Source organism: Balaenoptera physalus (genome assembly GCF_965194825.1).
Source record: "Balaenoptera physalus genome assembly, chromosome: 1".
Lineage (NCBI taxonomy): Eukaryota > Metazoa > Chordata > Mammalia > Artiodactyla > Balaenopteridae > Balaenoptera > Balaenoptera physalus.
Window position 1 is genome coordinate 121592077 of NC_138882.1, and position 14022 is coordinate 121606098.

Genomic DNA, 14022 nt, shown 5'->3' on the forward strand with positions numbered 1-14022 from the left:
CTTTTAGGAACTGCAGTTGCCATCTCTTCCAGGTACTCTTCTGTGGTAATCAGTAGAGATCTTCTCCCCTGATTATATTACTGCACTTATCATATATGCCTTATATTATGATCATTAATTTCCCTGTTAAATAGTAAGCTTGCCAAAGATAAGGATCTTCTACAAAGAGTTGCTAGATGTAGCAAATGAAATTACGGGATATCCAGTTAAATTTGAATTTTAGATAAACAGCAAATGATGTTTTAGTATATGTAATATTTGAGAAATACTTATAGTAAAAATTTATTTATCTGCAATTCAAATTTAACTGAGCATCTTATATTTTGTCTGGCAACCCTACTCCTATGTGTTTTCTCTATCCAGCTCCTGTTTTAATGCTTTGCATATAGTAATAAAATCAACAAGGGGTATTTAGGAAGATTGTAATCTTAGATTTGACTTCTGCAGTCCAAAATGCAGTGAAGTTATTTGTAACATTTTGAAAGATAAAAAAGAGAGGTTATATACTGCGTCAGTCTTTCCATGATTCTTACATGCCTTTAAGAGACAAGAGTTAATTACAGGACATTATTCAGTTTTTAAAAATCCCCAGTCTGGTGGTTTTTCCCCATACTGGAAACCAACATTTGAAAAACTATAAAATTTTTTGAGAACATGGATCAAGTAGATTAAAGTTTGTAAAAGTCATTAAAAGTGTGCCAGTCATAGTGTTTGTGGATTGAGGAAGTGACATGAGTATGATGGCTTCCACTATATCTTAAACTTACAAATCCAGTTCTACAGCTGCTTATCCTCTAGGTTTACAAGTATCTGAATCCCAAAGTTGAAGTAATTGATGAGAAACTTTTTATTTAAGGTTGAAATCTTTATACATGAATAATTGGGAGGGCAGTGGTATCATGTACTAGGGAGTGGCATCAACTGGTAAAGCATGAGTCCATGTGACAAACAAATGGAAATATGAGGTTGTGATTCCCAAATCTGGAAAAATCTATAGTCTGGATGAATGTATTGGTGGAACAGATATCTCAGAAGTTACTGAAATATTACAAGATTTAAAAAACTAGCGTGAAAATGAACCTCATACAAGAAAAAAAAAAAAAAACACCAGCAAGCCACTGTCTGAAAATCTTTTTACCCTCTTTTTACCACTCATTGTTTCAACTCCTATCTTGTATCAATCAGTTTGTGACAGAGAACAAAAGATCACTAGATCAGTCTCTAGTGGTGCTTTGAGCCTCTTTTCCATGAGGTAGCAGAACTGGGGAGGGGAGAAACAAAATACCACTTTTCCTTGGAGGGGGTAAATATTCTGGTATTTTAAACAGGAAAGGAAGTTGCTACACTTGTGAGATTAAGCAACTGCTGGAAGATGTGCACCTATGTGAGTACAGGTCAAGCCAGTTTTAATTTAGGAGTGGGAGAGAGAATTTAGGAAGAAGGAGGCTAAATATTTTGGGGCAGTCTGACTCAGCCATTTGTATCTCAGGTTTCTTTTCAAAGTATGGCCAAGTAACAGAAGGGGAAATGAACTTGCTTATGGATTGCTTCACCTTCTGCAGAAATATCCCTGGTTGGAAAATGGACTTTCATGTCACTCTCTACATCTATCACCACATTAGAGAATGGATTTTTTTTCCCCCCTTCAGAGATGTCCTGGGAACATGTCTAAGTGTCCATGTGGGTACTGTAGATAAGGTGCTGTTTGGTTCAGGTAGTGAAAACCCAGTGGAGAAGGATCTTCTAAAAATCCATGAAGATTAGGAAAATCCTCTATCCAAGTTGCTTCCTTTTTAGAGAATCAAGTCACTTGATATTTCTGATTGTTTCCTCATCTTTAAGATAAGGAAGTTAGGTCGCATCAGGCATGAAGGACTTCTGCGCAAAGACAAAATTTGAGAAAAGAACTAAGCATTCGTGGGCCATATTTTAAAATTCAAAGTATAAATAACTTTATAGAGTTTTACGGAAAACTGGAATCAAAGAACATTACTGAGAAAATTTACCCTGCTTTGTAGCCATTAAGATACTAATATTACTTGGACTTGCTTCTAATCTTAACCCTTAATGCTGTGTAGTGCTTTTGAATTCACAGAGTTCAATCATATAGTAGTATTTTATTTGCCAAAAACCAAATGGGGTAGGTTTTATCATCCCCAAATTAGAGAATGGAAAATAGGCCCAGCAAGATGAAGCAATACACGGATACACCAAGAGTTAGCTTCAGAGCTCAGGCTAGAATCTGCATCCCATTCCACGCAAAATTTATGGAGAACCTGTTGGGTGCAAGACATTATGATAAGAACAAAGGACTCATCTTCATTTTGGCAAAATCACATTGGCGGCCATGAGGAGGATGGATATGTAGGTTACTAGTCGAGTCAGAAAGACTAGTTGCTGTAGTCTAAATAGAGTGATAAGTGTCTGAGTGAACTAAGGCATTGGAGAAGAGACACTGATTTGAGAAACGGATAGTGCTTAGTTGGATATAATGGCTGAGAGTGAGGTTACCTTTTATTGCAAACTATGTACTTTTAATTAAAATATGAATGTAGCAATGCAGGTTTGGACATGACCTACATGTAAAACATATTGCCATACAATTCAGTTAGAAACAAAGCCCCACTGGGGATATTTGAAAAATGTAATTATTTTTATAGGTATCTGAGTGAACCCAGCAACTTTGATAAGTTAAAAACGGTGACATTTAAATCCACACTGGGCTTTAAAACATATCATTGGTGGTATTTTGGATTTTAGAGTTTCATGTCCGTAGTGAACTGCTTTCACACCTCCATTATCACTTAGTGCAGAAGTTCAGACATTCCAACAAAAAGGCGCTATGCTCCCAGCAAATGTTTTGAACTTTGCATAATATTCTGAAGTTTTCTCTCTTCATCTCCCTCCACACAGTTTTCCTAATTTGAGGTATCGCATTTGCCTTTTAATGCAAAAAGAGAGAGAGAGAGATACCAAGAAGCGTTTGTTATGTACAGTCCAAAGAGGAGGGATTTTGCCTGTTTTGTTCATCGACTAGAACAGTGCCAGCACATAGTAGCACTCAGTATAACTGCAAAGTGTTGATGGTAAGGAGAATTCCTCACCCGGGCTTATGGGTGACCCTCCTGAGGCTTGTATTTTCAGTTGTATGGGCCAATAAATCTTGAGAATTTAAACCAGTTTAAGTTCTGTGTCATTTTCCGTCAAAAACATCCTAATTGATGTGAAACTTTTTTCTCCTTTGGTTTCTTCCAGGGTCCCGTGTTCTCCTGGTTCTCTTTATTTCTTCTCTCTGGCCCCCTCTCTTCCAACTGCCCTCAAATGCCAGTGTACCCTACGTTGTTCTCTTCTCTACACCGGTTCTTGACAGTGTCAGCCAAGTTCATGGCTACCACAATCAGTAACCCTGATGGTTCCCTTCATTGTATGCTTACCAGAATGCTCTTGTAAAGCCCCAAATTTATGCATCCAATTGTACATTTCTGCTTGGGTCTCAAAGTCCCCTCACATACTGTATGTCCAAAACCAAACAAACACATCGAGTCAAAACCCACATCCCCTCCTATAATTCGTTTCAGGTTAATGGCATCACAATCAACCCAGAAACCTGCCTTCTGCCTTACTTCCTTCCCATCATTTCGGTTTGGTCAGTAAATCCTGAGGCTTCTCTCCCCTCATTCTGACACACTTCTTAATCCAGCTCTAATGAATTATTTACAGTTCCCCAGATACACCATTTAGTTTAATCATTCTGTGCCTTCACTTGTACCATCTGCCTGGCCTGGCCCTTCTCCATCTGCTTAGTGAAACTCCCCTTTTCCCTCCAAGAAGCAGTTCAAGTATTCCCTCCTTTATTCACCTTGTTCTATTTATCTCTGTATCTGCACCTGAAAGTTGGTTTTCCCTATGCTCAGTACTAAACAAATAGCCAACATTTATTAAGTACTTACTATGTGCCAGGCATTGTTCTCGGCGCTTTCCATGTATTAACTCATTTAATTTGATCAGGTAGGTGCTAACCCTACTTTTCAGGGGAGAAAACACGTACAGAAAGGTTAAGTGATTTGCTCAAGGTGGGAGAGCTGGGAAAGGCAGGCCGTCTGGCTCCAGGTTCCTTCCTCACTGCCCTGGAGTCAATAGATTGGTGTGTATTTGACTCAAGGACTCTTCTTAGCCCTAGAAGGCACTCAGAATACAAATACTTGGAGAATTAATGAATACAAAACCAGTTCACTAACTGGAGGCCCAGCATTTGTTTAATACACCAGAAACATCTTTCAGATGGATCAGATTAATGTAAAAGGAAAGTCAGTGCATAAATGTTTTAGGAAGACTGCTGCCTATTTCAGTGATTTAGTAGCTTATTTATCACATAGTTGGAGTGTTTTTAATTGAAAGCCTTAAAATAATAGGGCTGGGAATATACACCTCTCCCTTCAAAAATATATTTTAGCTTTTCACTTGTTTTTCCAAGTCTACTTTTTTTTAGCAAAGCGAGATAGCTTTAAGCCACAAATTGTGCCTCAAATTTCATTGTTTTCTCTAACATTTCAAATTATGGCTTGAGTTTAGAGTCATAGCACCAGGGCATGGGAAGGCCTCCAGAGGTCCTCTGGTACAGCCTTCCCAGAACATAGGAATGTCTTCTCTGTGATCTTTCCTCTCTTTTCTAGGCTCACAGGCAAGCCCACAAAATGAGAGGTTTACAGGCTGGATTTGAAAAGTCATTTCCTGTGCGTCTGTAATATTTTGGTACCCGGGGTCTGGAACTCCTCCTGTTCCTTTCCCTGTGTTTACCATTTTCTGAAAAAGGAGAAGAAACAGAGGATTTGGTACATCATCATTGAAGTAAAAGTGCAGCTCTATTCCTGGCATAATTACCTGTGTCCATTTCTAAATGGGACCAAAATTCTAGCAAACTTCCCCAGCTGACTCTGGAGTTTGAATTTAGAGTCCCTGAGAAAAACTGCAATGAAATAACAAAACAATCACTTCCAACTAAGGAAGTGACTTGTCTGCCAGCAAAGCTATAAGCAAGCCAACTCAGAAATAACTCCCACACCAGGGGGATTTTTTAAGACCCTGGTGCTAGTTTTTGCTAGTTTTCAATCTGGAGACACACACACAGAGTCATTGGGACCTTCTCTTTTTACCACGTTCTGCCTTCAGGCCTTCCCCTCCAGTCCTCTCCTTAACTACAAAAAGTGGCCTAAAAGACTTAGCATAGCAGTAAAATTTCTTCCCTAACATCTGGAATCAATAGGTCAAATCCGTAAGGCATAAACTCTTCATTGTTTTTCTTTTAATTTAGGCTTAATTACTTGAGCTCCAAATCCCCCTGCCCCGCCTCCCTCCATACCAAACTAATTAGAGCAATTATCTGAGCCATCCAGGGCTACAGATCTATTAAAGCCTGTTATTGAGGTTAACAAATGAGAGGGTTAATTTCTCCAGACTGCTCCATAGTTGTCGAAGAAAGATAAGCCCTTACATTTGTAGGGTGCTTTTGCGTTTTCAAGGTCTTTTTTCTGTACACCAAGCTGCCACCCAGGAGAAGGGTTTACTTTGGGGGTTCCAGACTGTCCGGAACCCTGGAGGTAAGTGACTTAATTCTGAACTGAAGCACTTGGAATTTACTACTACAACATGAAAGAGGCTCCCCCGGCCTTGCTGCTTGGACTGTAAAAAAAAAAAAAAAGATTTTGATGCTTTTTTAAAGAAATAGGATTGCCAGGTAGTACCTCTGGAGCCAACCTGGAGATGTTGACTTCAAACCTTAGACAGTAAGTGGCTTTTTTTAGGTAATTTGACCAGGGCCCTGAGTATTTTTAACTTATTTAGAAGTTGCTGAATTCATCTGGTTACTTTGGCTAATTATGAGCTGCTTAGGTTTTTCTATTCTTTTTCCACTTTTGTTTCCACTGTAACAGTAGCAAGGCTATCCTATACCAGTCTTGCTAGGTAGCTAAACTAAAGTTCCTAATTTAATCTTTTGCCCTGAAGGTTTTTTTAGATCACCCAGCCTAGTATTAATTTTTTTCTTTTTTAAGCCCAGGAGAATTAGTTGAAGGAGGGTTAGATTTTCTTAGCATTTACCATGATTTCAACTAATTTTTCCAACAGGGATTTGTGAAAATGTGATAAACAATGATGGAGAACAGATTTTTTGTGTGTGTTCTAAGAGAAATTACAACTTTATTGCACTAAATTTTGAGAATGTGTTGTCTGTACAAGAGTTTAAATTGCAGAATAGATTTTCAATTGCCTCACATAAGTGCCAAAAGTAAGGGAAAAAAGTCCATATGTTTCATAAGCACAGAAAACAAAAACTTTTAAGCTTTTTTTTACTACAAATATATTTAGTCTTTTCAAGGACAGGAACAATGTTTACACCAAAAATACAATACCAATTCATTATATTTATCACATTGTTTTAATTCATTCTCATGACATTAATGTTAGACATAAATTCTATATAATAGTAATGTTCATTTAAAATTTTTCTGATTATGAAAATGATACATGCTCATTGTAGAAGTTCTGGAAAAAACAAAAATAAAAGAGAAATCATTTTAGTAGAGAAATCCACTGTTAACATTTTGATATACAGTATTTTCTTAAGAGTCTTTTCCTATGCATATGTGTACATATTCTACACAATATAGATATGTCATATTTTACTTAACATTAAGCATTATCAATTCCATTAAGAATTCCTCAAAAACCTAATTTTTATTTTATTTATCTTTATTTATTGTTGTAACAATATCATGTCCATATTTTTCAGCACTATAAATAACACTAAGATGAACATCTTTGTAATTAAGTATTTGGTTGTAGTATTTGACTGTAGAACTACTTCTGTGAGTAAGAACTCAAGATGGAGTCATATGTAAAGTTATCCAGTTTGCTTGACTTAATGTTCCTAACCTCTTTTTTTTCTGTTATCATTATTGCTTTATTTTTTTCGTTGTTTTTTTTTAAATTTATTTTACTGAGGTATAGTTGATTTACAATGTTGTGTTAATTTCTGCTGTATAGCAAAGTGATTCAGTTATACATTCTTTTTCATATTCTTTTCCATTATGATTTATCACAGGTTATTGAATATAATTCCTTATACTATACAGTAGGACCTTGTTTATCCATTTTATATACAGTAGTTTGCATCTGCTAATCCCAAACTCCCAATCCATCCCTCCCCCACTGTGCTCCTAAACTCTTGAGACCACATTTAAACAAGTGTTTTCAAAATTTTTGTACATCTCCTTGAAAGTCCTAAATGTTAAGTCCCTTGCCAGAAGCCAGCTTTTTATAATAGCAATTTGGCATTTCTAATACATCCTCTTTTTAGGTGCTCTGAAAAACCACGTTTCCTTTTAGAATGCTCCAAAAAGCTATTCAGATTTTAAAAAGCTACTTACCAGTGTTCAAACTGAGAACCTGGTTATTTTGCCTTCAGCAAAAGGAATTGGTGGCCACACGAATTAAAACAAATGTGGAAGTGAAAAGAGGACTGAGGGAAAAATATAAAGCAGACTCAGCTTTTCTCCCCCACTTCTGCATTATTGACAATATTAATGCAATTAACAGAGAAAAACCTTGAGTGGAGCCAAAAGCTACTGAAGAAATACCCTCTGGTTTCAGGCCCGCCAGGCTTCTCGGATTCCCCACAGCAGCTGGCCTGCCCCACTGCAGGAGGCACCCGCAGCCAACCAACTAAGGGAGAGCGCCAGGGAGCAGCTCCCAAAAAAAGGGCAGAAAGAAAATGCCTCCTTATCGTGACTTGTGGAATTGGGGAAATTCCACAATGGGAGCTCCCAGTAAAGCTTTACCAGAGGGTTAAACAGCAGACTCCCAAGAGAGGAGCTCCCTGGGAGAAGTAACCTTATCCTACCTCTCATCTTGTCACTTAATCACACTTACATTGTTACCTCACTGCTGGCATATCTTATCTTCCTAACTGGATTAGGGGCTGCTGCAAAGCCAGCAGGGCCTTACATTTCTTGTGGGGCAAATTCAAAGATCCGGCACAAAGCAATACATTTAGAAATTGTTCAATGAGTAATTGAATAATAAAAAAGAAACTCTTAGCATCTCAGAGCAAATGAGTTTTCAGGGCTTTTCCTGCCAGCCTATTTTCGATGGGGGACTGAGCAAAGCAACCAAGGGAAAGGAGGACTAGTACAGAGCAGTTTACCAAGGTCCTTGTTTCCCTGGGCTGGCCCTGAGGGAAGCTCACCAAGTCCACATTCTGATTCCTGTATCTCAGTTAATCCAAGTATTAACAACCTTCAGTTAACTGAGATCCTCACCCCCACTTCCTCAATTTTTAGAAAAAAAAAATAGTAAGAAAAGAATAGAAATTTTTTATTTTATAAAACAACTAAAACCACTTTTCAGAGTTGGCCATTGACTAGGTATAAATACAACCCAACCTCCTAAACAAGAAGTGTGTTCCAAGAAAACTACTTGCATGTGCTCTGAAAAAAAAAAAAAGAGCTCCATTGACAAAGTCTATCATTCTTCCCTCCTAGAGATTCACACTGAACCTGACAGTTACAAAGCCTCTGAGGGGCCATTCAATGAAGAAGCCTCTTCACCTTCTTGGCCCGAGTGTCTCAAACTTATCTGAGCGCAGAACTCTTTTGAGGACAGCTGGTAAGTTTTGCGGAATAAGCTTGAAGACATGCTGCTCTCCACCATGTGGAATGACAGTACTCATTTGCGTTTACCCTGGTGAGGAGGTCCAGCGGGGGCGGGGACGGGGGTTGATCATTGATTACTCAAGCGGTCAGTAGCTTCAGTAGAGTCTATTTCTAAATTAATTTTCAACACCGTTGTTGAATCAAAAAGATATTTTAAAGATAAATGCAAATTAATACTACTAGGAGATATTATTTCTCACCAACGGGATTGGAAAAATTCCACTTGACAACACACTCTGTTAATAAGGCCACAGAGACACAGCATGCTCATACAACACAGGTAATAAGGTACAGTGATCCAAACTCTATGGAGAGCAATTTTGCAAAATCTATAGAAATTACAAATATATTTACTGATTGACCCTGAAATCTCACTTCTGGAAATGATCCTGTAGATATGCCTACACATGTGCAATATGATATATACATACATATATATCATGTATAATATGTACATGATATCCATGACTATTTATTGAAACATTGTTTATAATAGCAAAATACTGGAAGTAAATTAGTGTCATAGGGGACTGGTTAAATACCTATGATTTATCCACTCAGTGGAATAGTATACAGTGGGAAAAAAATAAGGATAGTAAAGAAGCTCTTTGTATAGATATGGAAAGATATCCAGGATACACTGTAAAATTTGAGAAAGGAACTTGCAGAAGGTATATATACTATCCTACTTTTTACTTTTTGTGTAAGAAAGGGAAGGTTAGGAATATATATTCACCAAACAATGGAATATTATTCAGTGCTAAAAAGAAATGAGCCATGAAAAGACATGGAACAAACTTAAGTGCTTATTACTAAATGAAAGAAGCCAATCTGAAAATAACTGTATGATTCCAACTATATTACATTCTGGAAAAGGCAAAACTATGGGAACAATAAAAAGATCAATGATTGCCAGGAGTTGGTGTGAATGGAAAGGATGAATAGAGCACAGAGGATTTTTAGGGCAGTGAAAATACTTTGTATGATACTGTAATGATGGATACACGTCATTTTACATTTGTCCAAATCCATAGTACGTACAATAGCAAGAGTGAACTGTAATGTGAACTATGGATTCTGGGTGATTATGATGTGTCAGTGTAGGTTCATCAGTTGTTACAAATGCACCCCTCTGGTAGGGGATGTTGATAATGGGGGAGGCTATGCATGTGGTGGGGCACGGGGTCCAAGAGAAATCTATGTACCTTTTTCTCAATTTTACTGTGAACCTAAAACTTCTGTTTAAAAAAAAGTCTTGAAAAAAAGAATATATATTCATATTTGCCTGTGTTAGTATAAGGTAATACTAATACCAATCCTGTAAAGTAGTCACCTATAAGAGGGCAAGGAAAGTTTGGGGTAGACAGTGACAATGTTGAACTTTACCTGAGCCCTGTGTTCCAGGAACCAGCAAAGGACTGCCCTGCTGTCTGAAATAAGGCCCATCTTCATCCTTCCTTGGAACACCCATGAGATTCCTGTGGATGACTCCTTGTTTACCTGCCGCCTTCCTTTTCTTTGAGACATTCCTCATTAATGAACATTCTCTCTATCACAATAGCCAGAATGAAGTCTTTAATTGTCCACTGCATTTTCACAATAGGCATGGAGATGGAGGTGGGAGAGTTCTCTGGATAAATCTTTTTCTATCATTTAGATTTTCAAACAATGTGACTGCATCACCTGCTTTAAAATTTTTAATTTAATTAAAAATACAACACAAGCAAAAGATATTTCTGATTAACTAATGGCTAAATTGAAATTTCCATTAACCAGCCTCTCTCAGTCCCAGCATCCCAGTTAGTAATTTCAGGATAGAAGCATGTCCCACTTTTCAGTCTTCTTTTCTACTGACTGATGAAGTGCTGGCTCTCTAACACTTTCCCGGCTTTCCTCCTTCGTAAGTACACTCAGTAATGACAGCAGTGGAGAGAAAGGGAAAAGGCAGGAAGCAGTTTTGTCCTCTGATGTATACTTTTTTAACGCCTGGCTGATGAAATTCCCTACTTTGAGCCCATAATCTCTCCTCCTACTGCAAAAACAAAGGAATGTCATTTTCTCTTCTCATCCTCCACACATCCCTGCCCTTTGGGTCTTCTTTATCTGTCCCTGTCAGTTGTCATTAACATTTTGGAGGCCTGAGCCTCCCTGTACCTCGTGCACGCTCACTCCCCTGTCCCTGCTGGCCGGAGTGGGATGCGGTGCCTGGCTTTGCTGACAAGCCCTGGGAGCAGGTACAGGCGCCGAAGGAACCTGGGTCCCTGAGTGACAGTGAGGAGCAGAGCTGCCCTGAGGACCTGCACATTCACACCCGGACTGTTACATGAGAGAAAAAGAAACTTCTTTTCTAAGCCACTAGGTGGCTTAACTTTATCCTAATGAACACAGTTTCTTTTCAAGAGAATCGAAAGGGTTGTTCTAGATAATCTCTAAGAAGCTCCCCAGTGCTAATTTATGTGAATCAAAGCCTGATTTTGCTACTTTAAGGGTTATAGAGGCTTTGAAGCAAGGCTGCGTTTAGAGAGCATACCATTGGGCACAGCTGTGAGGCATGTGCTGCTCTGTGGCCTAATGGATAAGACCTGGACTTTGGGTTCAGCCCTCATAACTTCAGTTCCTGGCTCTGCTCCTCACCACCTGTGACCTTGGGTGAATTGCTTAAGCTGTCTGAGCCTCACTTCCTTATCTATAAAATTCAGATAATACTAGGAAATCTTTCGCAAAGTGAGATAATCCAGGAGAAGTTCTTGACTAATAATAAATGCTCAATAAATGGTAGTTTTTATCATTGTGGTTGTTATTGTTATTATGACCTTTGTCAAGAATATAAATCCCGGGCTTCCCTGGTGGCGCAGTGGTCTAGAATCCTCCTGCCAATGCAGGGGACACGGGTTCGAGCCCTGGTCCAGGAAGATCCCACGTGCCACGGAGCAACTAAGCCCGTGTGCCACAACTACTGAGGCTGTGCTCTAGAGCCCACGAACCACAAGTACTGAGCCCGCGTGCCACAACTACTGAAGCCCACGTGCCTAGAGCCCATGCTCTGCAACAAGAGAAGCCACCACAATGAGAAGCCCAAGCACCACAACAAAGAGTAGCCTCCACTCGCCACAACTAGAGGAAGCCCGCGTGCAGCAACAAGACCCAATGCAGCCAAAAATAAACAAATAAATAAAAAAAATTTTTAAAAAAAGAATATAAATCCCAACTTTAATACTATTTGTATGAACAAGTTTTATCCACATTCTGACTATATGCTTTATAGCATCATTTTAAAGAATTAACAGATAAAAACATCACAATAGATTGAAATCCCTGTGAAGGGTGAGGGATTGGATGTGGGAGAAACTTCTACTCTTTGCCCTGTGTAGTTCTCCTGTCTTTCCTGGAACCCTGGAGGGCTATACTTCCCAGCCCTCTTGCAATTAGGGCCTCATGACTAGTTCTCATTAAGGGGCAGTGAGTCAAAGTAATGTATATGACATCTGGTGCAATGTATTTCAGAGTGAATGTGAATTCTCCCCTGGTGTCTCTTCCCCTGAAGCCCCTGGTTGAGCTAGCAGCATCAAACAATGATGAAACCCCCACTGACCTAGATCTTTGAGTGATTATGTAGAGTAAGTCCACTTCCCACCCTTGACCTCCCACTACTCACATTGGACATATGGGATGAGAAATAAATCTTGTTGTATTGACACTGAATACACTATCACATTACCTATCCTTTTCTAATATAACAGGTAATGACCAAGTTACCATAATATCCAAAATACTTAAGCCTTTGAACTGAATTAAAATGTCAACGTGCCCACCATCTGTCTACTGCGATAGGCCCTGCTTGAAATCTCCATGACTAAAATTCCTAAAGGTGATTTAAAACATAGAAATTTTAATTATTTCTTTAACGAACATACAGAGATAAAAAGTTCCAGGACTGATTAATATGGAGGTTCTATGATTAGAGCCAATGGTAGTATAGGGAAAAGCTATTATAGTTTGTGACTGATTGTACTGAGATGATTTTTTATGCATTTTATTACATAGAAAGTCTGACTTTCGAGTCAGACTGCCTAGGTTGAATTCCGACTTCATTTCTTATTTTGGGCAAGTTCCTTAACTTCTCTGGCCCTCAGTTTCTTCATTTATAAAATGGTTTAATGCACCTCACTTAAAAGGTTGTTATAGGGATTAAACAAGTTTATATATAGTTCTTCGATTACACATGACACATAGTCTTATATGTGTTAACTATTATTCTGATGATTATTTCTAATAATCTAATGATTACTGAAATTAGAAATCATGCCATATGATCCTGGCATAGGAATAGACCAATAAGTCACTGAAACACAATAGAGAACCCAGAAATAGATGCAAGACACGACTGCTATCCACTTGGCTTGCATGGTGTCCCTGTAGCAGTGAAGTACAGATAGCACCTGTTCTGACTGGCTTATGTTCATGCTGTTTTGATTGTTTATATTTTGAATACACCCTTGGTCCCAGGGCATATGGAAATTTAGTACACGCAAAAATGTTGTACTTCAGTGATTAAGGATGATTTATTTCACACATATTGTTCGGTTTTTAAAAAATATTTGTTTGATGTGGACCATTTTTAAAGTCTTTATTGAATTTGTTACAATATTGCCTCTGTTTCATGTTTTGGCTTTTGGCCAAGAGGCATGTGGGATCCCAGCTTCCTGACCAGGAATGGAACCCGCACCCCCTGCACTGGAAGGCGGAGTCTCAGCCACTGGACCGCCAGGGAAGTCCCAATTTCACATATATTGTTGACAAACACCTCGTTATGTATAAGGTAGAATAAAAAGTACGACCATTACCTTATATTATATAAAAGTACATATCAGACAGATTTGAGATTTAAGTGTAAAAATGTAACAATGAAAATTTGGCTCTAAACATTGGTTGGAGAGTCCTTTAGTAGGAAAACCCAGAAGCTGTAAAAGTAGCGACAGATAACTACTCAAATATTAAAATATATATATATATATATATATATATATATATAGTATGGAAAAAAATACCACAAACAAATTCAGTAGACAAATGATAGATTAGGAAAAATATTTACAATGCATGTGACAAACGAAGGGTTAAGAGTTTTATTATACAAAAGCTGAAAAAAAAAAAAAAAGGTAACCTAGTGGAAAATGGACAAAATGTAAAAAGGCCAATTCATGTAAGAGCAAAACCAAGATGGCCACTAAACACAGACAAAGATAGCAAGATGTCTGCCTCATAAGGAGTCAGGGGATTACAAATTGAGGTAACCATGAAAATCCCTTTACAG

General features: G+C 38.3%; 1 long non-coding RNA gene across 1 annotated transcript; it reads left to right on the forward strand.

Annotated features, from left to right (window-relative positions):
* The first annotated feature begins 7308 nt into the window (after nt 1–7308).
* LOC309637019 lies at nt 7309–13708 on the forward strand. The gene is made up of 2 exons (XR_014250365.1): nt 7309–8661; nt 10113–13708. It is a non-coding gene; the product is annotated as an uncharacterized lncRNA (long non-coding RNA).
* Nucleotides 13709–14022: the final 314 nt, after the last annotated feature.